Genomic DNA, 26,159 nt, shown 5'->3' on the forward strand with positions numbered 1-26,159 from the left:
TGGTCATTTGATGTTCGAAAATTTGTTACGTTTTTGTTCTGAGTTCAGAATATTTTTACTTGTGTGAGAAAATTGTAAATATCTTGCAAATAGGTTAATCCTATTCACAAGGCATAGACAAGGTTAAGGCAAGTCATAAGAATGCTTCTAAATTATAAGCATATTTCTATCGTAAATATAGGGCACTATATCCGTCCATCTGTTCATAAAATTTATCTAATTCCTCATAGAAAATGATAAGAAAATGTTAAAAGTGTAATAACGAACTTATAGGACGAGGAGGAAAGTTAGTTATGTCCGGAAAGGTAGGAATCTCAGCATCTTTAGCCATGGAAGATGGATTTGAGGCAGATGCACAACCAAATCAAGTTCATGAGCTTTGGCAGCCTCCTTGAAAACAATATGGGCAGAAATATTCTTGATTTGAGTCAAAGGAGGGAAAATGAAGCCTTTACTGGAGTTCTCTTCAGTAACTAATTCTGCTAGAGCTTTAGAGGCAGTGGAATCATATCATCTTGAACCCGGATTACACCGGGGATAATCAAACTCAAACCAAACAAAACCGAGGGAAAATATTGTTGGGTCAGTTCATTTGGCGGCTGAACCTGACAAATTAATAAAGCCCGACAAATTAATAAATCCCATTAGGGCATATTTAATTAAGGAAAAAAACACAGTTGTTTAGTTTTTGTTCTCTCTCCTTCTTCCTCCTTCCTCCGTTGAAGTAGTAATTCCTCCATTGAAGCAGCAGGTTCTTATTCAAATTTCCTTTATCCCTTCTCCATTTGGTTATCCATCTTTAGTGATGATGATAATGTATGTGAATGACAAGTTATGATGAGGTTAATTGATAATTTTTATCAAATTACCTCTAGGCTTGTATTGAACAACTTTGTATACACATTTGATGTAGTGGATGATTTATGTAGCCGAAATGTCCCGTGGTTTTTACCTAATTTGGGTTTTCCACGTAAAATCTTGGTGTCTTGCTCTATGTTTTCTTTGATTGTTTGATTGTTTGATGCTCAATTGAATTGGATGCCCATTTGATTATACAGAAGGGGAAAATGAATTGTTAGGCCTTTTGTTGTAGCTTGTCTATTTATGGATTGCTAAACATGTGTTATTATTCGATTTCTCCAAAAAGTGGTATCAGAGTTGAGTTCGTTTGGTGGTGATTCTTGTATAATTCAAATGGAAGAATCTTTGAGTAGTAATGGCACGATGTTCAAACTCACAACTACCAGATACACAATATGGAAGCCACAGATGGAGGACTTATTGTGTAATTATGATTATGAAGACATTATTTTGGGTGATAAAGGCAAACTAGAGGCTATGACAGATGCAGATTGAAAGAAGCTGAACAAAAAGGCAGTTGGTAAAATAAGGCAATGGGTTGACAACAATGTGTATCAGCATGTGGCTACTGAGGTTAATGCTCATAAAGTGTGGACTATTTTGTGTGAGATGTATGAGAAGAACAACACTCAAAACAGAGCATTTCTATTTAGGAAGCTTTGCTCGTTGAAATATCAAGATGGGTCTTCTATGTCCGAGCATCTAAATGCTTTTCAGGGGATTCTAAATGAGTTGGCTGCGATAGGAATGAAATTTGATGATGAGCTTCATGCTATATGTTTGATTAATTCCCTGCCTGATAGTTGGGAGACACTTGTGGTTTCAATTACCAATTCTGTTCCACAAGGTTAGCTCGCGTTGAAAATGATGAATGAGAGCGTGTTGAATGAAGAGGCTATAAGAAAAGAACAAGGCTTCTGGACTCCAAGTTAGGTGTTCGTGACCTAGAGAAGGGGTAGATGTAAAAGTAAAACTCCAAATAATCGCAGTCGCAGTTCAAACATGTCACGGGGAACATCTAGCTCGAGAAAAGAGATTACATGTTATCATTGTGGCAAACCAGGACACAAGAAGTATCAATGCAGATCTTTGAATAGGGAACAAAAGGAGAATAAGCAAGATGGAAGTAGTAAGCACTAGTAAAAAATGTGTTTTTAACGGCGAAATTTTACGGCGGTATTTAAAACCGTAGTTAATACCTTGTTTTTAACAGTGGTATATAAAACCGCCTTTAAAAGTCTTACATCTAACTACAGCATATAAAACCGCCTTTAAAAGTCTTACATTTAACTCTGGTATATAAAAACCGTAGTTAAAAGTCTTATCTTTAACTGCGGGTTTTTATACCGTAGTTAAAGTCTTATCTCTAACTGTGGTTTTGTTTTTTATACCTCAGTTAAAATCTTACGTTTAATTGCGTTATATAGATCCACATTTAAAAGTTTTATATTATTATAAATCATAAAAAATAATAATAATAAATTTTTGTTTTTATTTTTTTTAAAATTAATTGAGATAAGTTTCAAAAGAGAATATTAGATAAGTTAATTAAAATATATATATTTGTAAAATATTATTTTATCAGTTCAATAAACATATCTTACATGAATTAACAATTAAAATACGAAATAATAAAATATTATATTGAGACTTCATATTTATATATAGGTTTATATTCTATCCATTTGATTTAGTTTATAAATAATTTTAAAAATAATATTAAATCTTATTAATATTTTTCTCTCTCATAATTAATGACTTATTAAATAATAGACTAACTTATTACTAATTACTTTTATAAAATAATATATATATATATATATATTAAGATAAAATATTTATTATTTTTTAACCTTTATAATTTAGTATGCACTATTATATTTTTTAATTCAAATAAATTTTAAAAATATAGAAAACTAGTTTTTTTTTTATTTACATTATTAAAATATGTTTAAGATTTGATATTGTCATGACTATTTTTTTATAATTAATGGAGATAAATTGTTATCAAATATTTACTTAGAATTTTTGTTGTATTATTTTTTAAACATATATTCTAATTAAATTCATAAAATAATGTAATATATATATATATATATATATATATATATATATATATTAACAAATATTAAGATTTGTATTATTTTTTAAACTTATATTCTAATTAAATTCATAAAATAATGTAATATATATATATATATATATATATTAACAAATATTAAGACTTTTAAACCGTAGTTACACGTATATGCTAGTATATTTATTAATTAAAATGAAATATTAAAAATATAATATATATATATATATATAAAATATATTTTTATATATATATATATATTATATACGATGAAAGAGAATGATTTGAAGTTGAAAAAATAAAAGAATATAAGGAAATAAAAAATAGAAGAGAAAAAGTTGTTTAATTTTTTCAACCAATTAACACGTCATTCCCTTCCCTAAGTTCTAGTTTCTCAAACTAACTTTGTTTGACGTTCACTCTCCCAAACTAACTTAGTTTGTTCATTTATTCCTAAACTAACCTAGTTTACTATTCAAACTCAGTTTTTTTATTTATTTTCTTATTTTTTTTTACATTTCAAATTTATTATATATATAGATATATATATTTAAATTATTATTTATATAAACTAAATTATTTATATTTTGATATATATTTTAAATTATTATTTTTATAAATTTGATTATTTATATTTTGATATATAATTTAAATAATTTTTTATAAATTTAATTATTTATATTTTAATATATAAATATATATATATATTTACATTTCAAATTTATTATATATATATATATATATATATATATATATATATATATATATATATATATATATATATATATATATATATATATATATATATATATATATATATATATATATATATATATATATATATATACGTGGCATATGATTTTCATCCCCATAAATTTTTTTTTTACTATTCAAATTATTATTGATATTTATTGGGTTGTCTTTTATTAAAATAATTTTGACAACTTTTCATTCAAATTATTATTTATATTTATTGGGTTATCTTTTATTAAAATAATTTTGACAATTTTTCATTCAAATTATTATTTATATTTATTGGGTTGTCTTTTATTAAAATAATTTTGACAACTTTTCATTATAATATAATTTCAAAATAAAAATTTTATCAATTTTTAATGTGTTCTTCCTAACTTAAGGGTTGTAAAAAAATATGTCTTAAGTTAATAAACCATTAAATATTTATATTAAAATATAAATAATTAAATTTATAAAAAATAATTTAAATTACATATCAAAATATAAATAATTAAATTTATAAAAATAATAATTTAAAATATATATCAAAATATAAATAATTTATTTTATATAAATAATAATTTAAATATATATATCTATATAATAAATTTGAAATGTAAAAAAAAAATGAGTTTGAATAGTAAACTAGGTTAGTTTGGAAAAGTGAACGCCAAACAAGGTTAGTTTGGGAACTGTTCTAAGTTTCCTCTCAATCCTCTCTCATATATATATATATATATTTTTTAAAAGTAAGTTAAAAATAAATATTAATTTAATTTTAAAAAGCTAAATAGATTATTTCTATGCATTATCTTAGAAATTTAATTTAAATATAAGTTTAAAGAAGTTACTTTGTCAATAATTATATATAATTATAAATTAAAATATTAACCTATTATATTGATTATATTTAAATTAAATTTAGTTTCATAATTTTATATACATTTAGTTTATAAATAATACTAAAAATAATATTAAATCTTATTAATATTTTTTTCCAGTAATTTAATAAACTAATTCATCACTAATTATTTTATAAAATAAAATTTAAAATAATAAAAAAATCTAGTTTATAAGTTTATATTTATATATAACAAATGTCTTATACAAAGTAATTTGTTATGTGAATCACAATTATATAAAGATTTTAAATATTTTTTTATTTAAGATTAGTTAATGTAATTATCACAATTAATGGTAAATAACTTAATCACATTTACAAATATTATATCTAAATTTCAAATAATATAATATATATATTTATTATATTTATTTTAATTGAAGATAAACATTTTATCATTTTAATCAAAATTTATATTTAAATTATGTCTTTTATAAAATAATATATAAATATAAATTAAGATAAACTATTTATCATTTTTTTATAAACTTTTATATAATTTGGTATTCACTATTATCTTTTTAAGTGAAATAAATTCTAAAAATATGAATAATTAGTCATTTTTATTTCATTTAGATTCTTAAAATATGTTTAATGAAGATTTGATATTGTCAAGATTATTTTTTTATTAATTAATGTAGATAAATTGTTATCAATTATTTACTTAGCATTTTATTGTATTATTTTTTTAATTTATATTTTAATTAAATTCTTGAAATAATATAATAAATATATATATATATATATATATATATATATATATATATATATATATATATATATACTAATTAACATTATTAAGACTTTAAACCGTAATGAAATTAGTTATAACATTAATATATTTATTATTATAAAATATATATAGTGATTGATTCAATAATTATATATTATTATAAATTTAAATATTAAACTATTATATCGATAAAAAAATTTAGTTTCATAATTTTATATATATTTAGTTTATAAATAATGCTAAAAATAATATTAAATCTTATTAATATTTAATCACTAATTAAATAATAAATTAAATAATAGACTAATTCATCTCAAATTAATTCATAAAATTAAATTTTAATTAATAACAAAAATCTAATTTATAACTTTATATTTATATAGATAATAAACATCATAAAAACTAGGTAATTTGTACGGTTCATCACAATTACATAAATATTTTTAATTTTTTTATTTTAAATTAATTTTATATTAAATAATTTAATCATATTTACAAATAATATATCTAAATTTCAAATAATATCATATATATATATATATATAATATTCATATATTTTAATTGAAGATAAACTCTCTATCATTTTGTCAAAATTTATATCTAAATTATTTTTATAAAATTATATAATTTTAAAATAAACTCTTTATCATTTTGTGTAAACTTTTATAATTTGATATATATATATATATATATATATATATATATTATGATAAACTTTTTATCAAATAAATTTTAAAAATATGGAAGATTAGTCATTTTTATCTCATTTATATTCCTAAAATATTTTATCGAAGATTTGATCATTTCAATGACTATTTTCTTATTGATTAATGGAGATAAATTGTCATTAATTATTTATTTAGAATTTTTGTTATATTTGTTTTTGAATTTAGTTTAAACTAAAGATATTTGAAATTGTAATTTGTTTAATTATTAATAATATTTTTTGTATTTTAATTTATAAATTATAAAATAAAATAAAAATATTTTTGGTTTTTAATTGATGAAAATTAAAAAAATAAAAATAAAAACTAATTAAGAAAGTGTGTGAAAGTATTTTTTTTATTTATAATTTATGTTTAGATAAATATTTAGGATTGTAAATAATCTGGTAATCATAAGTAATAATAAAAGAGACCAAATTTTTTAGTACAAGAATATAAATATTTTTTTATAAAAAATTATTGTTTATAAAATTTATAATTATATATCAGTTTTAATTAATATTAGTGTTTATTTTTTATAATATTTGTATTTTATAAAATAAAATAAAATTTGTAATTTTTAAATATGAATAAAAAAATATAAAATTTTAATTAAAAAATGAAATGCATACAATATCTTTTGAATTATATAATATGTAAATTTATAAATATAATTGAGAATTATTGTAATTAATATTATGTTATTTTTAATTATATAAATCAATAAAAATATTAAGGAATTAAGGGTTATTTATTCCACTTGACCCAGTCTTCCATTTTCTTCTCCACGGTTTCACATTCCTCTTTTTTTTTTTTGTGGAACTTCAACCTACTCTAGTTGATCGAGCACTATCTAAATTCCTATTCTCTTTTGCTCATTATTTACGTTCCCTATTATTTTCTGGCGCTTCACCACATTTGAAGAAGATTTTTGCATTGCTTCATCTGGCTCCCTGGTACATTTGAAGAAGATTTCTGCATTGTAAGTATAGTACTCCCTGATACATTTGAAGAAGATTTCTGCATTGTGAGTATAGTACTCCCTACATTTGAAGAAGATTTCTGCATTGTAAGTATAATACTTTTGTTTTATAGATCCTCCATCTTGTAGATAATGATTATTTGTAAGTTTGTAAAGATGCATTTATTAAGTTGTGCTATGGAAGCATGAAAGAAATTTGGTCATTGAATATAATTAACTTTATTTATGAATTTTAGGTTATCAAAATGTGGTTGTCATTGATATAAATTTGAAAAAACTAATGAATATTCTAAATTCATTTCCTCATTTTTCTCCATGATTTTATTTAAGTGACAGTGATCTCTTTTGGAACAAGGACCTCCAATTTAAGGGAAATTTGCAGCGCCACATTAGCATGTTAATATGAATTCTCTCTTCCAATTAACTTATCAAATGTAATTTATATCAATTTATTTAATATAGGAAATATTTTACTTAGTTCTTGCTTGTTAAAAGAGAGTAAAAAAGTGTAATTTGTTACTAATTGATAAATTTGTATTTGAATCTTTTATAGGGCGGAAGAAGGAAGAAAATGAAGAAGAAAAGGAAGAGGGAGAAGGAAGAAAATGAAGAAGAAAAGAAAGAGGGAGAAGGAAGAAAGAAAATGAAGAAGAAAAGGATGAGGGAGAAGGAAGAAAATGAAGAAGAAAAGGAAGAGGGGGAAGAAAGAAAAGGAAGAGAAGTTATTTCAAATTTTCGAATTTGATCATTTCTATTGATATAATAATGTTTATTTTGTATGACTTTAAATACTATATAATTATATTTTGATGTAATTATATATGTATATAATTATATTTTTAGGTAATATTATAATATAAAAATGAAGTGTTAATTATATAATATTATTTTGAATGATTTTTATTGTTATCAATTGACTATTAACTACACTTATAACTATCAGCTATTTTTAAACTCTAATTAGTAATTAGAGACAATTATTTGTGGTAAAAATATCGCATTTATATATAGTCAACTAACTATTAACTACGGTTTTGTACCGCCTTTATAGCCACTATTAACTGCGGTTTTTAAACCGTAGTTAGAAACTATTACTTGCGGTGAAAATCCCGCATTTATAAGTAAACAATTTACTACGGTTTTAGGAACCGCAGTTAAAGACTATTAACTGCGGTCTTATAAACCGCAGTTAGAGATTATTAACTGCGGTTTTATAAACCGCAGTTAAAAGCTAATATCTGCGGTAAATTTACCGCCCTTAATTGTCAAAATCTCTTTAACGACGGAACTATTAACGGCGGTTGACTACGGTAATTTTACCGCTGTAATTGTCTTTTAGCAGCGGTAAATTATACAATAACGGCGGTAAAAACCGCCCTTAAATGTTACTTTTTTACTAGTGAAGGATGCAGATGTGGGTGGTAACGACATCGATATTGTTTACGACAATGATAGTATCAACCTTGTTTCTCAAGATACACAATGGGTGGTAGACTCGGGTGCTTCTTATCATGTCACCAATCGTTGTGATATATTTGCTTCTTACACTAGTGGACAGTTTGGTTCAATGACGTTGGGAAACCATGTTACATGTAAGATTGTTGGAAAAGGAGATGTTTGTTTAGATACTAACACTTCGTGCAAGCTACTTTTGAAGAATGTTCGACATGTTCCCGATATTAAGATGAATTTGATCTCTACTGGTATTCTTGATGATGAGGGATATCATAGTTACTTTTGTGAAAGAAAATGGAAACTCACTAAGGGGTCTTTGGTGATAGCTAAAGGAAAGAAGGTCGGTTCTCTTTATGTGATAGAGACTAAGTCTTACGGGGGAGAAGCAAATACAATTAATGATTGTTAAGCACAACTTTGGTATAAGCGACTTAGTCTCTTAAGTCAGAATGGCATGCGAGTTCTCTCCAAGACAATCAATTTTCAGGGCTTAAAGTCCACAGATTTGAAGACATGCACATTGCTTAGTTGGTAAGCAACATAGAGTTTTCTTCAAAAGTTTTTCTTCATCTAGGAAGCCCAATATCCTAGATATGGTTCACACAGACATATGTTTTATGAATTCCTTGACTTTAGGTGGTTCTCATTATTACATCACTTTTATCGATGATTGTTCAAGGAAGGTGTGGGCCTATTGCTTGAAGACTAAGGATCAAGCATTGGATTACTTCAAGTTGTTTCACGCTGAAGTGGAGAGAGAAACTGAGAAGAAGTTAAAATGTGTTCGTTCGGACAATGGTGGCGAATACAGAGGATCATTTGTGGAATACTATAAAAATCACGGGATCAAGATTTTGAAGACTGTGCCAAAAACACCTCAACAGAATGGAGTCACAGAGAGGATGAACATGTCTATCAATGAGAGAATTTTGTGTATGTTGTCTCATGCTAAGTTGCAAAAATCCTTTTGGGGAGAGGTAATGAAGACAACGGTTGATCTGATAAACCTTTCACCCTCAACTCCTTTAGATGGAGACGTTCCAGAAAGAGTTTGGAGAGGTAAAGACGTCTCTTATGATCACTTGAGAGTTTTTGGTTGTAAATCGTTTGTTCACGTTCCTCGAGATGAGAGAGCTAAGCTTGAGAGCAAGACGAGACAGTGTATCTTTATTGGGTATGGCCACGGAGAATTTGGGTACCGATGTTGGGATCCGGTTAACAAGAAACTCATTAGAAGCAGAGATGTGGTATTCTTTGAACATTAGACCATTGAAGACTTTGAGAAAAATGAAAAGTCAAAGTCTACGGAGAAGGAATTGCCCGATAATGGTAGGATTCGTACACCACAATCACAGCCCAATGATGTGGGAAATGCCCAAGTTGAGGTTGATAAAACTCCTCTAGTTGATGCTGAGCCAATAAAGAAAGCTGAACAAGATGATGATAGTTCTCTAGAGCCATCCGATGATCAACATATTAGAAGATCTAGTAGGCAACGACAACCTTCTAGTAGGTATCCTCCCAATGAGTATGTGATGTTGACTAACGAGGGATAACTAGAAACCTATCAAGAAGTATTGTCTCATTAAAACAAGAACAAGTGGTCGGTGGAAATGCGAGAAGAGATACATTCCTTGCAAGAGAACGAGACTTATGACTTGGTGAAACTTCTGAAAGGAAAGAAGACTTTGAAGAACATGTGGGTATTCAAGTTGAAGCATCAAGAGAATAACTCACAACCTCGATACAAAGCAAGATTGGTTGTGAAGGGCTTTGGACAGAAAAAGGGGATTGATTTTGAAGAGTTCTTTTCACCGGTTATGAAGAGGTCATCCATTAGAGTTGTGTTAGCATTGGCTGCTAGTCAAGATTTGGAAATTGAACAACTGGATGTGAAGACTGCATTTCTCCATGGTGACTTGGAAGAAGAGATCTATATGGAACAACTCGAGGGTTTCAAAGTTAAAGGTAAAGAAGATCTTGTCTGTAGGTTGAGGAAAAGCTTGTATGGGCTCAAGCAAGCGCCTAGACAATGGTACAAGAAATTTGACTCCTTCATGGAAGCAAATGGATACAGTAAGACTACTTCTGATCATTGTGTTTTCATTAAGAGATACTGTGTTGATGATTATGTTATTCTTCTGCTCTTTGTTGATGATATGCTGATTGTTGGGCAAGATATTGTGAAAATTGAGAAGCTCAAAAGGGATTTGAACAAGTCTTTTGCGATGAAGGATTTGGGTTCAGTGAAGCAGATCCTAGGAATGGAAATCACAAGAGACAGAAAGAATAGAACACTTTGGCTATCACATGAGAAGTACATTGAGAAGGTACTTGAGAGGTTTGCAATGAAAAATGCAAAACCGGTTTCAGTTCCACTTGCAGGTCATTTCAAGTTAAGTTCTAAACAATGTCCTACATGTGAGAAAGAGAAAGATGAAATGAAGAATGTATCTTATGCCTCCGCAGTTGATAGTCTTATGTATGCCATGGTATGTACAAGACCGGACATAGCACACGCAGTTGGTGTTGTTAGTCGGTATCTCTCCAACCTGGGAGAAGAACATTGGTTGGCTGTTAAGTGGATTCTCAGATATCTTCGAGGCTCTTCGAAAGCACGTTTATGATTGGGAAGTGATACTCTTATTTTGGAAGGCTTTACAGATTCTGATATGACGGGTGATGTTAATTTAAGAAAATCTGTATCAGGTTTTTTGGTTACCTTTGCAGGCGGTGCTGTTTCGTGGCAGTCAAGGTTACAAAAGTGTGTTGATTTGTCTACTACAGAGGCTGAGTATATTGCAGCTACTGAGGCATGTAAAGAGGTGTTATGGATGATGAAGTTCCTACAAGAGTTGGGCCAAAAGTAAGAGAAGTTCACTTTGTTTTGTGACAGTTAAAGTGCCATTCGTCTCTCAAAAAATTCAGCTTTTCATTCGAGATCCAAACAAATCGACGTGAGATATCATTGGATACGTGATGTTTTTGAGGCAAAAGAGCTGAACTTGGAGAAGATTCATACAAGTGAGAATGGTGCCGATATGTTTACGAAGTCCTTGCCTAAGGACAAGTTTGAAGATTGTCGGGAGAGAGCGTGTTTATTAGAGCCCGCGAAGTTGCGCTGACGGGGGAGATTTGTTTGGTCAGCTCATTTGGCAGCTAGGCCTGACAAATTAATAAAGTCCATTAGGGCATATTTAATTAAGAAAAAAAACACAGCTGTTTAGTTTTTGTTCTCTCTCATTCTTCCTCCTTCCTCCATTGAAGTAGTAATTCCTCCATTTAAGCAGAATGTTCTTCTAATTTTCTTTATCCCTTCTCCATTTGATTAGCCATCTTTAGTGATGATGATAATGTATGTGAATGACAAGTTATGATGAGGTTAATTGATAATTTTTATTAGATTACCTCTAGGCTTTTATTGAACAACATTGTATACCCATTTGATATAGTGGATGATTTAAGTGGCCGAAGTGTCCCGTGGTTTTTACCTAATTTGGGTTTTCCACGTAAAATCTTGGTGTCTTTCTCTCTGTTTATTTGATTGTTTGATTGTTTGATGCTCAATTGAATTGGCTGCGCATTTGATTATACAGAAGGGGAAAAAGAATTGTTAGGTCTTTTGTTGTAGCTTGTCTATTTATGGATTGCTAAACATGTGCTATTATTCAATTTCTCCAATATATATATATATTGTTTGCCTGGCCTGGCACGTAAATCTTCACATTGTATTCAACAGAGTCAAACGGACTTTCACTGGCAAAGATTTCATGGCCCCCGCTCCATGTATAAACTTCCTCAGTTGTACATTCAGATTGAGAAGTTGGTTTTGAAAGGGAAAAGAAGAAGAAAGTTAGTAAGAAGATAAGATAGAGAGAAGATTAGAATTGATATTGTGTGTATTATTGATAAACAATAGACATATATATATACATGAAATGGGAAAATGAAAAGTCTAAGACTATGAAAAGCTAAGAATATGAAAAGCTAGAAATACGAAAAGTTTTTAAATAATAAATGAGGAATTAATTATTTGGTTTAATATCCTCCCGCAAACGAAACGGAGTGGCACACACCGTGAGTTTGTCACGTAATAGAGCAAAACGGTTTGTCGCAAGTCCTTTGGTGAGTATATCTGCAATTTGATTATCAGTAGGTATGTACCGGATGGTGAGAGATTTTTGAGCAACACGTTCACGGACAAAGTGAAAATCAATCTCTATATGTTTTGTACGAGCATGGAAGACAGGATTGGCGGTGAGAAAGGCAGCACCAATATTATCACACCAGAGAGTGGGAGGTTGAATGAGAGAGACACGAAGTTCTTGTAGTAGAGATTGAAGCCAAATGAGTTCAGCAGTGGCATGGGCTAGAGCTCGGTATTCAGATTCTGTGCTAGATCGAGCAACAACCTGTTGTTTCTTGGAATTCCACGAGATAATATTATCACCCAAAAATATGCAATAACCTGTTGTAGAACGCCGGTCGTCAGGACAACCAGCCCAATCAGAGTCAGAAAAGGCAGAAAGTTCAATTGATGATGATGGACGAATAAGAAGTCCATGATGAGACGTGTTACGAAGATAACGAAGAATTCTTTTTACAGCAGTCCAATGAGTGGTAGTAGGTGACTGCATAAATTGACAAGCACGATTAACAGCAAATGAAATATCTGGTCGAGTATTAGTTAAATATTGTAAAGCTCCAACAGTACTGCGATAGAGAAATGGATCAGGGAGAATGTCACCATCATGTCGAGATAAGGATGACCCAGAAGATATTGGGGTATGAAGAGGTTTTGAGTCACTCATATTGGCTCGAAGGAGAATGTCTTTAATATATTTGGATTGAGATAGAAAAATACCAGAGGTAGAACGATGAACTTCAAAACCAAGAAAGTAGTGTAGTGGTCCCAAATCTTTGATGGGAAAAAGATTGTTGAGTTGAGAGATAATGGAGGAGATGTGAGAAGAGGAGTTGCTAGTAAAGATGATATCATCCACGTAAACAAGAAAAAATGATGTAGTATTGGGAGAGTGATGAATGAATAAAGATGTATCGTTTTTGGATTCATGAAAACCAAGGGAAAGAAGAGCAGTTTTCAGAGTAGTATGCCATTCACGAGGGGCTTGTTTGAGACCATAGAGGGCTTTGTGAAGTTTGCACACATGGTTAGGATAATCAGGATGAATAAAACCAGGCGGTTGAGACATAAACACTTCTTCCTTGAGAGTTCCGTGTAAAAAGGCATTACTGACATCAAGTTGATGAATTGGCCATTGTTGAGTGACAGCAAGAGATAAGATAGTCCGGATAGTAGTATGTTTTACAACCGGGCTAAAAGTCTCTAGATAATCAATGCCTTCTTGTTGATGAAAACCTTTTGCAACTAACCGAGCTTTGTGTCGTTCAATGGAACCATCAGCTTTTTGTTTGACTTTAAAAATCCATTTGCACCCCACAATATTCTGAGAGGATTGAGGAACAAGAGTCCACGTCTTGTTTTGAATGAGGGCATTAAACTCATTTGCCATAGCAGAACGCCATTGGGGATCTTTGTTGGCAGCGGAAAAACATGTTGGTGGAGAGATGGAGATTGTGGCAAGATTTGCATTATGAAGAGCACGAGTTTTAGCACGTGTGATCATATGATGAGAAGAGCATTCCGGAGCATGAATGGCGGTGGAGAGCCCACGTGTATGAATGAGTGAGTTAGGTGAGTTGTCTAGTGAAGGTAGATTATTGGTGGTTGGTGATGGTGGGGGTTCATATGATGAGGAATTAGATGAGGTTGAGGGTTCATATGAAGAGGAATGAGATGATGATGGTGTTTCATTAATTGGTGAATTAGATAGGGTGATTTGGGGAGAAGTAGAAGTAGGTAATGGAGATGATGGGATGGTTGTTTGAGATGTGGGGATAGGTATATTTATGAATGATATTGGTGATGGTGGTTCAGATGGAGGATTGGTTTGGTTTGATAGAGTTGAAAAAGGGAATGTTTGCTCATCAAAAGTAACATGCCGTGAAATGTAGATACGGCCAGTAGGAATATGTAAACATCGATATCCTTTATGATCGGGACTGTAGCCAATAAACGTGCACCGAATGGATTTAAAGTCCATTTTGTGTTGATTGTATGGTCTCATTAGAGGATAACATGCACATCCGAAAACCTTCATAAATGCATAATCAGGTGTTCGTTTATACAAACATTCATATGGAGACTTATTCCTCAAGACGGGTGTAGGAAGTCGGTTGATGAGAAAAGCAGCAGTGAGACAAGCATCATCCCAATATTCATATGGCATGGATGATTGAGCTATTAATACTTGATATATCTCAGTTAGATGACGGATTTTCCGTTCAGCAACACCATTTTGTTCGCTTGTGTATGGACAAGAAAGACGATGTTGAATTCCATTGAGTTCAGTTAAGGATCCAAAATTACGGTATTCACCACCCCCGTCAGTTTGAAGTATTTTGATCTTCTTGTTGAACTGATTTTCTACCAAAGCTTTGAATTTCGTAAATGTAATTAAAACATCGGATTTCTTTTGGATGGGATAAACCCATGTGAAGCGGCTAAAGTCATCAACAAAATGAACAAAGTAGCGGCAACCTGAGTTTGAAAAAACCGGAGATGGACCCCATACATCAGAATAAATTAAATCAAGTGGAGCATTAGTTCGTGACGATGAGACATTGAAAGGCAATTTATGTGCTTTCCCTAACTGACAAGCTTCACAAAATGGAACATTTTTATTTCCAATTATTGGTAACATGAAACGTGAAATAAGAAATGATGTGGTTGAAGCTGATGGATGCCCCAAACGATGATGCCATGTTGTTGCTGATGATCGGGTGCCAATAAGAGCTTGTTTATTTGTAGGTGCCGGAGAAAGATAATATAGCCCGTCTTTAAGTTTGCCCCGAAGTACCTCTATCTTCGTATTGCGGTCCTTTACCGAACAATATGATGGATGAAATTCAAAGAAGACGTTATTATCGGCAGTAAAACGAGCAATGCTCAAAAGATTTTTCGATATGTGAGGTACATGCAAAATATTTCGTAAATGTAGTGGTTTTGGCACAGAATTAATCTTGGAGTTGCCAATATTAGAAATTGACAAAGACTCACCATTACCAACAATTATTTTTTCATTACCTTGATAAGGAGAATGAGTATGAAGGTTTTCCAGATCAGAAGTAATATGATCTGATGCACCCGAATCGGCGTACCAAGCGGGGTCGGAGATAACCGTTGTTGATGCCATCATTGCTGTATGAGGATTACTAGGCATAAAATTCTGATCAAATCGACGACGACAATTGGTGACTGAATGCCCAAAAATGTTACATAATTGACATTGTATATGAGCACGACAATTGTTGGAAGTGTGACCAGTTTTATCACATGTATTGCATTTTGGTCTATTATTTCCTGCGTTACGACTTTCAAAATTTTGACGATTCCCAGAAAAATTATTGTGTCCATTATAGGACTGTTTGCTAGGCCCATTATAACCATTGTTGGACCTATTATTTTTCAGCCCAATCATGCTTGACCTATCAACGCCAGACCCAAGAATGCTTTGTTCGTTAGATCCACCATGTCCATTAGAAGAGGAATATTGATGGTTTCTGAAAGAAGATGAAAAGCCTCGTGATTGCCCTTTCGAGTTCCATCCGCGACTGTTTTCTTTAATAACAACATTCGCTGATCTATTTGAGACGTTAGAATGAGAGAGTTCGAGACGTTGTTCTTGATTTAGAAGAAGCCCCGTGAGATCTTCAATGCTCACTGGTTCAACTCGTGTTGTTACAGCAACAACAAGGGAATCATATTCAGGGCCGAGGCCACTAAGAACGTAGGTAAGGAGATCCAAATCAGAGACTTTTTCGCCGATAGAGGCAAGTGAATCGGCAATAGATTTTACAGATTGCAGATAATCAGTCATACTTTTTGTTCCTTTCTTTTGAGTTTGAATAAGAAGTCGTAACTGAACTAACCGTGCCTTAGATTGAGTTGCAAACATTTTCTCCAAGGCCGTCCATAGTCGAAATGACGTTTCACAAGCATCACCAACAACTTGAGCCAATATAGGTTCGGTGAGGGTGGAGAGAAGCCAACTTATGATACGTTGATCTTGTTCTTCCCATGATTCGAAAGCAGGATTGACGATCATGACTGCTTCTGAAGTTTCTTCTGCCGGAGCAAGAGTTGGGCTCGGGGCAAGAAGAGTTCCGTTGACATAAGAAAAAAGACGATTCCCCTTTAAAACGGGAATAACTTGAGATCGCCAGAGTACGAAATTTTGTTGATTCAGTTTCACAGAAATAGGCTGGAGGAAAGAAGAAGCTAATAGAGGAATATTTTTACTCTCAGCCATTACTTAGGATCGAAAAAGAAATTAATCAGAAGCTCTGATACCAAGAAGAAAGTTAGTAAGAAGATAAGATACAGAGAAGATTAGAATTGATATTGTGTGTATTATTGATAAACAATAGACATATATATATACATGAAATGGGAAAATGAAAAGTCTAAGACTATGAAAAGCTAAGAATATGAAAAACTAGAAATACGAAAAGTTTTTAAATAATAAATGAGGAATTAATTATTTGGTTTAATAAAAGATGACAGGTTTCTCATTGAATGATGCAATGGCTTCGATAACATCTTTTGTAAATGTTTTTCTAACTCCAGATGTTCCAATCAGGACATTCAGCTTAATTTCCTTGACAGCCTCTAGAAGATTATTGTCAGGTTCGTGTTCATGAGCCCATGGCTTCTTGAAATGTTGAAGGGGTTCCTTGTGAGAACTAACAAGCAGTCCCTTCCATATCTTCTTGCGTGTCTCTTCCACAGGAACATTTGTCTTCTTTGACATTTCAAGAGCGATGAGTTCGGCTATACCGACTCTCCGTCACCAAGGAACAAGAATGTATGGTCAGACAAGGCTCCACCAGTTAATTTCAAAGATGAAACAAGTCCAGCTAGCACCACGGATGCAGTTCCCTGTATGTCATCATTAAACACAAGATGACTTGTACGATATTTCGATAGAAGCTCAAATGCATTGTGGTTGGCAAAGTCTTCAAACTGAATGAGAACTTTCTCCTCACAATTCTGTTTAACAGAAGACATGAACTCCTCAAGAAGCTCTGCGTAGTCCTGTTTGGTTGCCCTTCTTTGCTTGAGACCAATATAAAACTCATCATTCAACAACTTCTCATTGTTGGTACCAACATCAATGGTGATGGGTAAACATGTTGAAGGATGAACACCTCCATGAGCAGTGTAGAGAAACAGTTTTCCTACAGGAATACCCATTCTCTGGCAGCCAAGATCCCCAAGACCCAATATACGCTCACCATCAGTAACAACAATGACTTGAATACTTTTCTCAGGCCAGTTTTTGAGCACTTCAAGAATCTTTCCCTTCTCTTTTAAACTGATGAAAAGTCCATGTGGATTCCTAAAAATACTTTTATACTTTTGACAAGCTTCACCAACTGTTGGAGTGTACACAACTGGGAGCAATTCTCAACGTTATCAATAAGAATCACCAACCTGTTTGTAAAATAGCCTAGCATTTCTCTCCTGAAGATCCATCATTGCTATGTATCTTTGGAGTGGAACGTTATACTGACGAAGATTGTGCATCAATTTCTTCTCCTCAAGATCATGGGAAATAACAACTGGGGGAAGAAGACCACGCAAGTAATGAGTGTTCCTCTCTTTTCCACCCAGAATGTCGATATGTTTTCTTAGTCCACATCGCTTCCAAATGAAACGTAGAAGATCATCAGGCTATAACAAATAACATTATTGACAAATTAAGCAGATTCCAACCGAACTACACATAGGTTCTTCATTGATCACAATGATTTTAATGATTTCTCAAGTTCAATATGATGTTTACAACTCAATTTCAATCTACCAAACTTATCACCACGATCACACAGTTAACTACATTTTTTTCTATTTTATTTTTTAGCATTATGCAGTTTCTAAAATTGATATATAAACAAATATGAGCCTCTGTTCTCGAGCCGAAGCTCAACGACAGAGAAGCTTGAAAGTACAGAAAAATTTAGATATCATTCTATCAATCAATTCTTCAAGCAGTTAAGTAAACAAACGCACTTAAACAATTCACGAATCGAATAAGAATCAATCAGAATTCAGAAGTATACACTTACAAACACAGAAGACAACTAAGAAAGCTCTAGACGAAGCTCACTCACTAGCGGGAAGTAGAATACAACAATGGCGGAGGATGATCTAAGCCTTCTCCTTCGCTCTCTCTCTCTCAACGTTCTCTCCCTCCTCAATCAATAATCTCCACCATTTATCCTACTTCTTCTTTGGTAACTGTCATTTTCTTCTATGTAAGTTTAAACATTAATTGTCAAAAAAGTAAGAGTTGCAGGCATTTATTGACTTTTATACAATTAGACTTATTTAATTATTAATGGATTTTGGTAAGTATATATAAGTAATTTAGGGTTTCTAGGATAATTACTCTTTACAATGGTTGTTTGTAAGATTAATACAGAACACTTGAGAATTTTAAGACTTTTTCCTCTTCAACAAATCTTATTGTCCTTCCCAGTTTTCCAGCGTTTTCTTTCTTTGTAATCGTTTTTCAAAGATCCAATAGTCAAAAACCAACATTTGTTATCAAAGCTAGATTGAAAAATATGTCGTTGACAAGATCAACTAGAGATGCGGCGGCAATGAAGATTGAAAGAAAAGGGAACGTGACGCTCTCATATTCGTTACTCACGAAGAGTAACTATTCGGTGTGGGCGTTGAAGATGCGGGTAAATTTACAAGCACAAGGAGTGTGGAAAGTCGTGATGCTCGACGATGTCGACGAACGGATTGATAGAATGGCTCTCACCGCCATCTATCGAGCACTCTCTAAGGACGTCCTTCTCATGGTGGCTGAGAAGGATTCCGCCAAGCTAGCATGGGAGACGCTAAAGACAATGCATGTTGGATTGGAGAGAGTCAAGGAGACAAAAGTGCAAACCTTGAAGACACAATTCAAGGCGATTCTCATGAAGAATGGGGAATTGGTGGATGATTTCGTCATGAAATTGACATTCATCGTGACTGGTATCCGCTCACTAGGAGAGAAAGTGGAGGAGATCTTTGCCGTCAAGAAGTTTCTTAGAGCCTTACCACAAACATACATGCAGATCGTTACAGCGATCAAGCAATTTGGTGACCACAAGAATATGACCGTCGAGGAGATCATTGGTCGTCTCAAAGTCCACGAGGAGAGACTTTGCGGCTACGGAGACCAAAAGGAGGAGCACCTATTGCTCATGCATGATGAATGAATGTCACGAATGAAGAAAAACGGAGAAGCCGATTTTTCTTCTAGATCGTCGAGTTATAGCGACAACGATAGAGATAACCGAGGTCGTGGAAAAGGGCAAGGTCAAGGGCGAGGTTGTGTAGAAAGCTTACCTCGACAAGAAAATACCAAGTTCCGCAAAGACAAGAGCATAGTGAAGTGTTACGCTTGTCAAAAGTATGGGCACTACACGTCTAAGTGCCCTAACAAAAGGTCTGACGATGAGGAAAACCTCACTAGCTTCTATGACGAGGAGCCAGCATTAATGTTTGTTGAGGTTGTTAGGATCGGGGACGCCCTTGGAGGACCGGGGTGTTTTCCGGTTTCGGGAAGGGTGGCCGCTTACAACACACACACTTTGGTGATAGTCCGATTAAAGACTAAAACCGTTCTCAGCACTGCACAAACTGTCACAGACTCTTGAACCGGGTTCAAGGGCGGAAATGTCTGTTTCAGGTTGAAGCAACGTTTGCGACTTTAGATGATGTTTTAGGAGGAGTCGGTTTTATGGATGTGAGTGACCGGTTTTAGGAGTATGATTGGTTTGAGGTTTACGTTAAGAAAGCAAGAAATGAAAGCGAAGGAAAGAACACAAAACAAGAGATTTGTTTATGGATGTTCGGAGCAAACTCTTCTACGTCACCCCTTCTTCTCAGGTTATGAGAAGGATCTCCACTAACTCTTTAGAGTTACAACAACACTGCCGGTCGAGCCCAACTTCGCTACTCGCCGGTTACACCAAACTCACACTTTGATGTAATACAACAACACAACACAATAACACACAAAAGGCTTCCGGTTTTAGACACACCGGTTTTGGAATATAAGACTTTATCTCTCTAGAATTTAATGGTTTTACAACTCATTAACTATTTTCTGAACTTCTTCGAACTGCATTGAATGAAGACGATTCGTCTTCCTTTTATAGCTGAAAGTAGCCAACGGTTACTTTCTTCTCTCTCTTGCGGATTGGTCGATCATTATCACGCCTGTTTGCAGAGAGGTTGCTTGCACGCTTCAACTTCCTCAACACCTGGCATTCATGCAGGTGACTCTGAGCATAGGATGACATAGCCGGTTTTTTAGATTGTAACACGTGTTGAGCATCTACTACCGGTTGTCAGCATCGGATCAATAAGGCATCATTGCTTTCCTCGCATGCTTCTGATCGGATCCGATCTTCTTTTATTCTTTCAAGACACGTTTCTTCCGTCATGGTACGTCACTCTTTGAATTTTGAATCTTCTGACTTTTGTTCTGAACCATCCGGTTTTTGTGTCTTTTGCAGTATCATCCGGTTGGAGAGTATAATCTTTCTTCTTCGTTAGCCGGTCGCTTTGAAAAGGTAGAACCGGTTCCTCTGATCTTTGACTTGATCACTCGAGGCTGGTTTCTTTGAAGTAGTAGCAACCGGTTTTTGATGCCCCAACCGGTTCATACGGTTTTTAGAAGTACCTGCACATGAAGATTAACCTCTGTTTAGTTCGTCTGGCCGGTTCCAAAATTAATCTACTTAATTTTTATATCAATTTCTCCCTTTTTGATTATTTAGAATAAATATTCAAAACATGTAATATATGGCCTGTTTAAAAATTTGCTTAGTAGCCAGTTTAGAAAAATTAATCTACTTAATTTTTCTATCAATTTATCCCTTTTTGATTATTTAGAATAAATATTCAAAAATTGTAATGCATGGACGGTTTAAAAACATGAGTTTGATTGTTTTTGAGAGAAATATGTTAGAACCTATTAGAAAGAACAGAGTAACCAAGTTTCTGAAACAGAATAAAGCATAATTGTTCAAAGTAAAGAAATAAAGAGGTTTAGGGCTTGGATGATCCCCCATTGTGTTGCTCTTTTTCTTGCTCCTTCTCCAACCGTCTTCTTTCTTCTTCTTGCCTTGCTCTGTGTTCTCTAGCACGTCTTTCGGCATCGATCAGCACACCGGCCCATACACTTGAATGACCGGTGCCCTTATTCTTGAGATCGAAGTTGGCACAAACTGGCTTTGGTGGTGGAGGCGGTGGAGCATTTGGAGGTCTGAAGCTTGGAGTTGCTGTGGATTCTCCGGTTGTCCTTTTCTTCCGTTGATTGAGTTCCTCCGGATCTTCTTCTTCTTCATCAAGCGGTTGTGCATTTATCACGACTGGTAAGGTTGTTTTCTGTTCTGCCCTCTTCATCACATTCTTAACTGCACTTCGCTTGCTCTTGTTCCTTGTATTCATGGAGTGGGACGGTTGATCCAGAGAGAGTTCCTGGGCGTTGGCCTGCTCTTCCTCGTTGCATTGTTGGGCAAGCGCATAGTCTTTATCTTCAGTCTCCTTCTGTAACCGTTCCCTTTCTATCTCTTCCTCTTGCAGTTTCTTTGCGGTTTCAGCATCCTTTTCGATTTGAGTCAGAGTTGTGGTGTCTTGAACCTTGGACATTTCCCCGATTTGAATTGCCATTGCTTGTAGCATGTCCAAAAGTGGAGCGGTTGCGGCTTTGACGGACTCGGCAATCATGGCTTTTACTGTTGTCTGCATGGTCGTGTCCATCATGGTTTGTAGAGAGTTTGACAGTTTATCTTCAACCACTGCAATTCTTTCGTCGGTTACGGCTTTAAAATTTCCAAGGCATGAGTCAACTGTTTCAGCCATTGCTTGCTTGATTTGATCTATTTCCAGAGCTTTGACCGGTTGAGAGGCTTCTTGTTCCAGGTTTTCAGAGGTTCCGGATGTCTCACTACTTATAAAAAATGGCTTACTTTGATATAATTCAGCATTGTTGAATTGACGTTGGCAACTTTTCCACCACTGCATGTCAAGACGATCAAGATTTCGCACAAGCTGTTCTCGTACCCCAAGAAATCGTTCGGCCATCCTCATTTCGATCGGGTTTAGTGTCTTTCCTTGGGTTCCTTGAAACGCATTCTCAACTGCTTGTAACCGAGCATTTTCAAGGATTACCGGAGCTTTGTTAAACGCCGGTTGGATTAGGTTTGTGTTAGCCAAAGTAAGTGCCCTTTCTTCCAGTTGGATGAGCTTGTCCCATTGTTTGTTGCCACTAAAACCTGGAAGCATGTCGGATAACTTGGTTTCGCATCGGAGCTTCACCCACAAGATGTATGGCGCTAGCGCATCACTTGCACCTTTGTTCATGTCTTGAATGAGCTCCTCGAAGATCTCATTTTCTTGCTCTATGGTGTATGGAATATCGTCCCCGGTTATGGCTTCATGTTGAGGATTGGTTTGCAGCGTGCTTGTTCCGGTTTCCGTTGTTTCTTCAATGAGAATTCCTTTGCCTTTATCTACCTGAGTGGAACCTTCAGGTGTTGGTGCTGGTTGATTTTCTGAGATCATCTTCCCTCCTGCGGAACCGGAAGGTTCCTGTTCTTCAATATTTCCCTCCTGAGCCGGAGGTGCAATTTCTGTTGTGTTGGCCGTCTCATCGACCGGTTGTGCTTCATTCTGATCAGGTATTTCAACCTGATCATCTGGCTTTCGATGACTTGAAACATCGTCCTCTTCGGTTTCTCTTGTGATCTCCTGGACCACATTCTGAATTGCTTCTGAGGTATTCAAGCCCACATCGGCCAATACCTCTTCAACTTGCTTACTGAGTGACTTGGAGGTTGCAGAGTGAACATTTGCCTCTGCCTCCTCCTTTGAGTTTGACTTGTTCTCCTTGCTCCCCGAAGATTCGGTTTGCCTTGGAGAATTGGATGGGATGGGAACTGGAATGACGGTGTTGATGGGGATGGGCTGAAAGACATCTGCGGTTCTTTCCGGTGGATTGTCCGAGGAAAGCGTTTTCTCGGAGTCCGCCGGTTTCTTTGAGCTTTTCTTTGCAGATACTTTCTTCCTCCTCTTCGGTTCTGGGGGAACTTCTGCCTCAACCGCCTTTCTCGACGGTTTCTTCTGTCTTGTTTCTTCTTCAGCTGGAACCAATGAACTGGCTCCCTTAGATGATTTAGTCTTTGAGGATTTTGGTTTGATCGTCTTCTCCGGTTTTTCTATCATTGACTCAGAGTCAAGAATGTTGGAAATCGGAAGCGGTATGCCTTCACCTAGTTCCACTTTAAGGAACTCAAGAATTTTGACGATTTGCATAGCATAGGCCTGCACCCGGCCATCTTTCTTTATCACCATTTGGCAGAATTCCTCATATATGACGTATCCCCAGTCCACCTTGTCTCCGCGGACAATGGCCAACAACATTCTGAGCTTAAATTTTGTGAGGTTATCGAAATTACCTCCCCTTCCTTGGAGTGATTTGGCGATGACGGTCACTAACCATCTGTATTCCGGTTTTAGCTTGATCTTCCGGCTGTTGTGGATCACCAGATCCTGACCTGAGAAAGATACAACCAACCGGGCAGCATTTGATTCTTCTTCGGTTAAGTCGAACTTTAGGTCTGAACCTGTGTTGGGCAGACCAAGTGCTTCCGCAAAAATCTCTTCGGTGATGAGGACGACCTTCCCGTTAACATTCGCCGATATCTTCCTCTTCGACGCGTCGCCGTCGCCAAGAATTCCGTCACCGCCGCCGGATGAATAGTGAACGGACCAGAAAGGAACTTCTCCAACCCAGATTCTCGTAGAAGTTGAAGAACAACCTTGTTCTTATCGTCAGCATGCTCATCAATATCTGCGAAATCTACTTGTAACATCCATTGGAATGGAGCTTTGCCTAGATCCATGATGTTTTGGAAACGAAAAGATGAAGAATGATGATGATCGGAGAGAGGAAAGCTTTGAAGTTCTGGAAATTTTTAGAGAGAGAAAGCACATGTGTTGAATGGGCTGATTTGAGTTTATATAGATGGCGGTTCCAAGCGGTTTTGAAGATGAACCGTCAATTTGATGTTTTGGCGCCAACTTTCCCTCCAAAAATTACTGCCGTAACTTTCGGCGGTAAAAGCGGAAATTCGATGGGCGGTAAATTTTGAGAGGTAAAACTGTGGGCGGTTAAGTTTTTCAAGTTTGCATTTTTGCTCGAAGTTCCGGTTTCTCTTGAAGTCTTGTTAACCGGAGATTGTTAAGTTAACTTTAAGTTTTTGTATAAGTTTGAAAAACCGGAAGGAATAATGTAAATGAAAAACCGGAGACTTTTTAAGAGTTGAAATATTTCATTAATACGGGAAAGGAAATGATTAACATAGGAGCGGTTCTGGTCGTACAACAAAATGACCAAAAACCGGAAAGAAAACGAAAAGAAAGAGAATTATTCAGTAAACCATCCTCCTTCCAACCTCCTTTCATACCACTTCTCCATGGTGTTTTGAGGAGACCGTTCCTGAATTCTTAACACACATTTATAGATCATATCTATAGTGATGGTGTTGAAGGATCCAACCGGAACACCTTTTCCAAGGTTGCGACGCTTGGACATGAGAAACCAGGTGATCTGAGGAGCGTAGCTGATCCTTCCTCTTTTACCGGTCATAAGCTGCTTCAGCTTATTGAAAAGATAGGATGCCCAGTTGATGGCAGTTTCGCAGATGATGGCTATCATAATATCGAATGCCTCCCGTCTGTAGTTCTGATTGGGCATTCGGCCTATGATAGACCTTTGGACCAAATCGTGAAAGACTTGGTAGTGAGGAGCGAGATCTTCTTTCTTCCCAAAGTCCTTAACAGGAGTGTATGAAGAAGTGAAGATCTTGAAAAAGGTTTCCTTAGCCGGTAAATACGGCGTCGGAAAATCAGAGAAACCTTCCGTTGGAAGGTGAAAGAAAGTGGCGAATTCCTCCTCAGAAAACTGGAGGAACTGACCGTCGATGATGGTGCGAATGCTGCCATCATCCAAAACATGACCGTTGTTGTAGAATTCGCACACCTCCTCCACGAGGATGAGGTCCGAACCCTTGAGAAAGCCTTGCAGGCCAGACTCTATGACATGCTGATAAATGCATTCATAGTCGGCGCTATGCTTGATGTCTTCAAAATATATGATCAGGGTGTTTCTTATCTCGGCAGACATGATGATGAGTAGTGAAGAAGGTTTGAGAGAGTTCTTGAGCTTTCGAGTTTTTAGAGAGAAGAATGCTTGAAGGCGTGTTTTGAAAAATGGAAGTTGAGTCCCTTTTTATAGCCTGGAGTGAATGAGAGCATTTAATGAGAGGATTTAAAAATCTAGCCGTTTATGCTTAGTCATTAATGTTTTTGTGATTTTCCAAGAGAATAAAGGCAAGTCTTGTCAAATCAAGTCAGGCATGCTTTTTGATAATGAGGATTTTTGTTTCCAAGAGTGATACGATTTATTTTGATACGACGCATTGAATATTTTAGATTTTGACTTGGAAAGGAAAGAAATCTGATTCATTAATTGGAGTACGAAACCGGTAGTACAGC

At 34.4% G+C, this 26,159-nt stretch overlaps 1 pseudogene; it reads right to left on the minus strand.

Annotated features, from left to right (window-relative positions):
• Positions 1 to 247: 247 nt before the first annotated feature.
• Positions 248 to 25,538, minus strand: LOC124924502 (annotated as a pseudogene).
• Positions 25,539 to 26,159: the final 621 nt, after the last annotated feature.

This window comes from Impatiens glandulifera, chromosome 2 (assembly GCF_907164915.1).
Source record: "Impatiens glandulifera chromosome 2, dImpGla2.1, whole genome shotgun sequence".
Taxonomy (NCBI): Eukaryota; Viridiplantae; Streptophyta; class Magnoliopsida; order Ericales; family Balsaminaceae; genus Impatiens; species Impatiens glandulifera.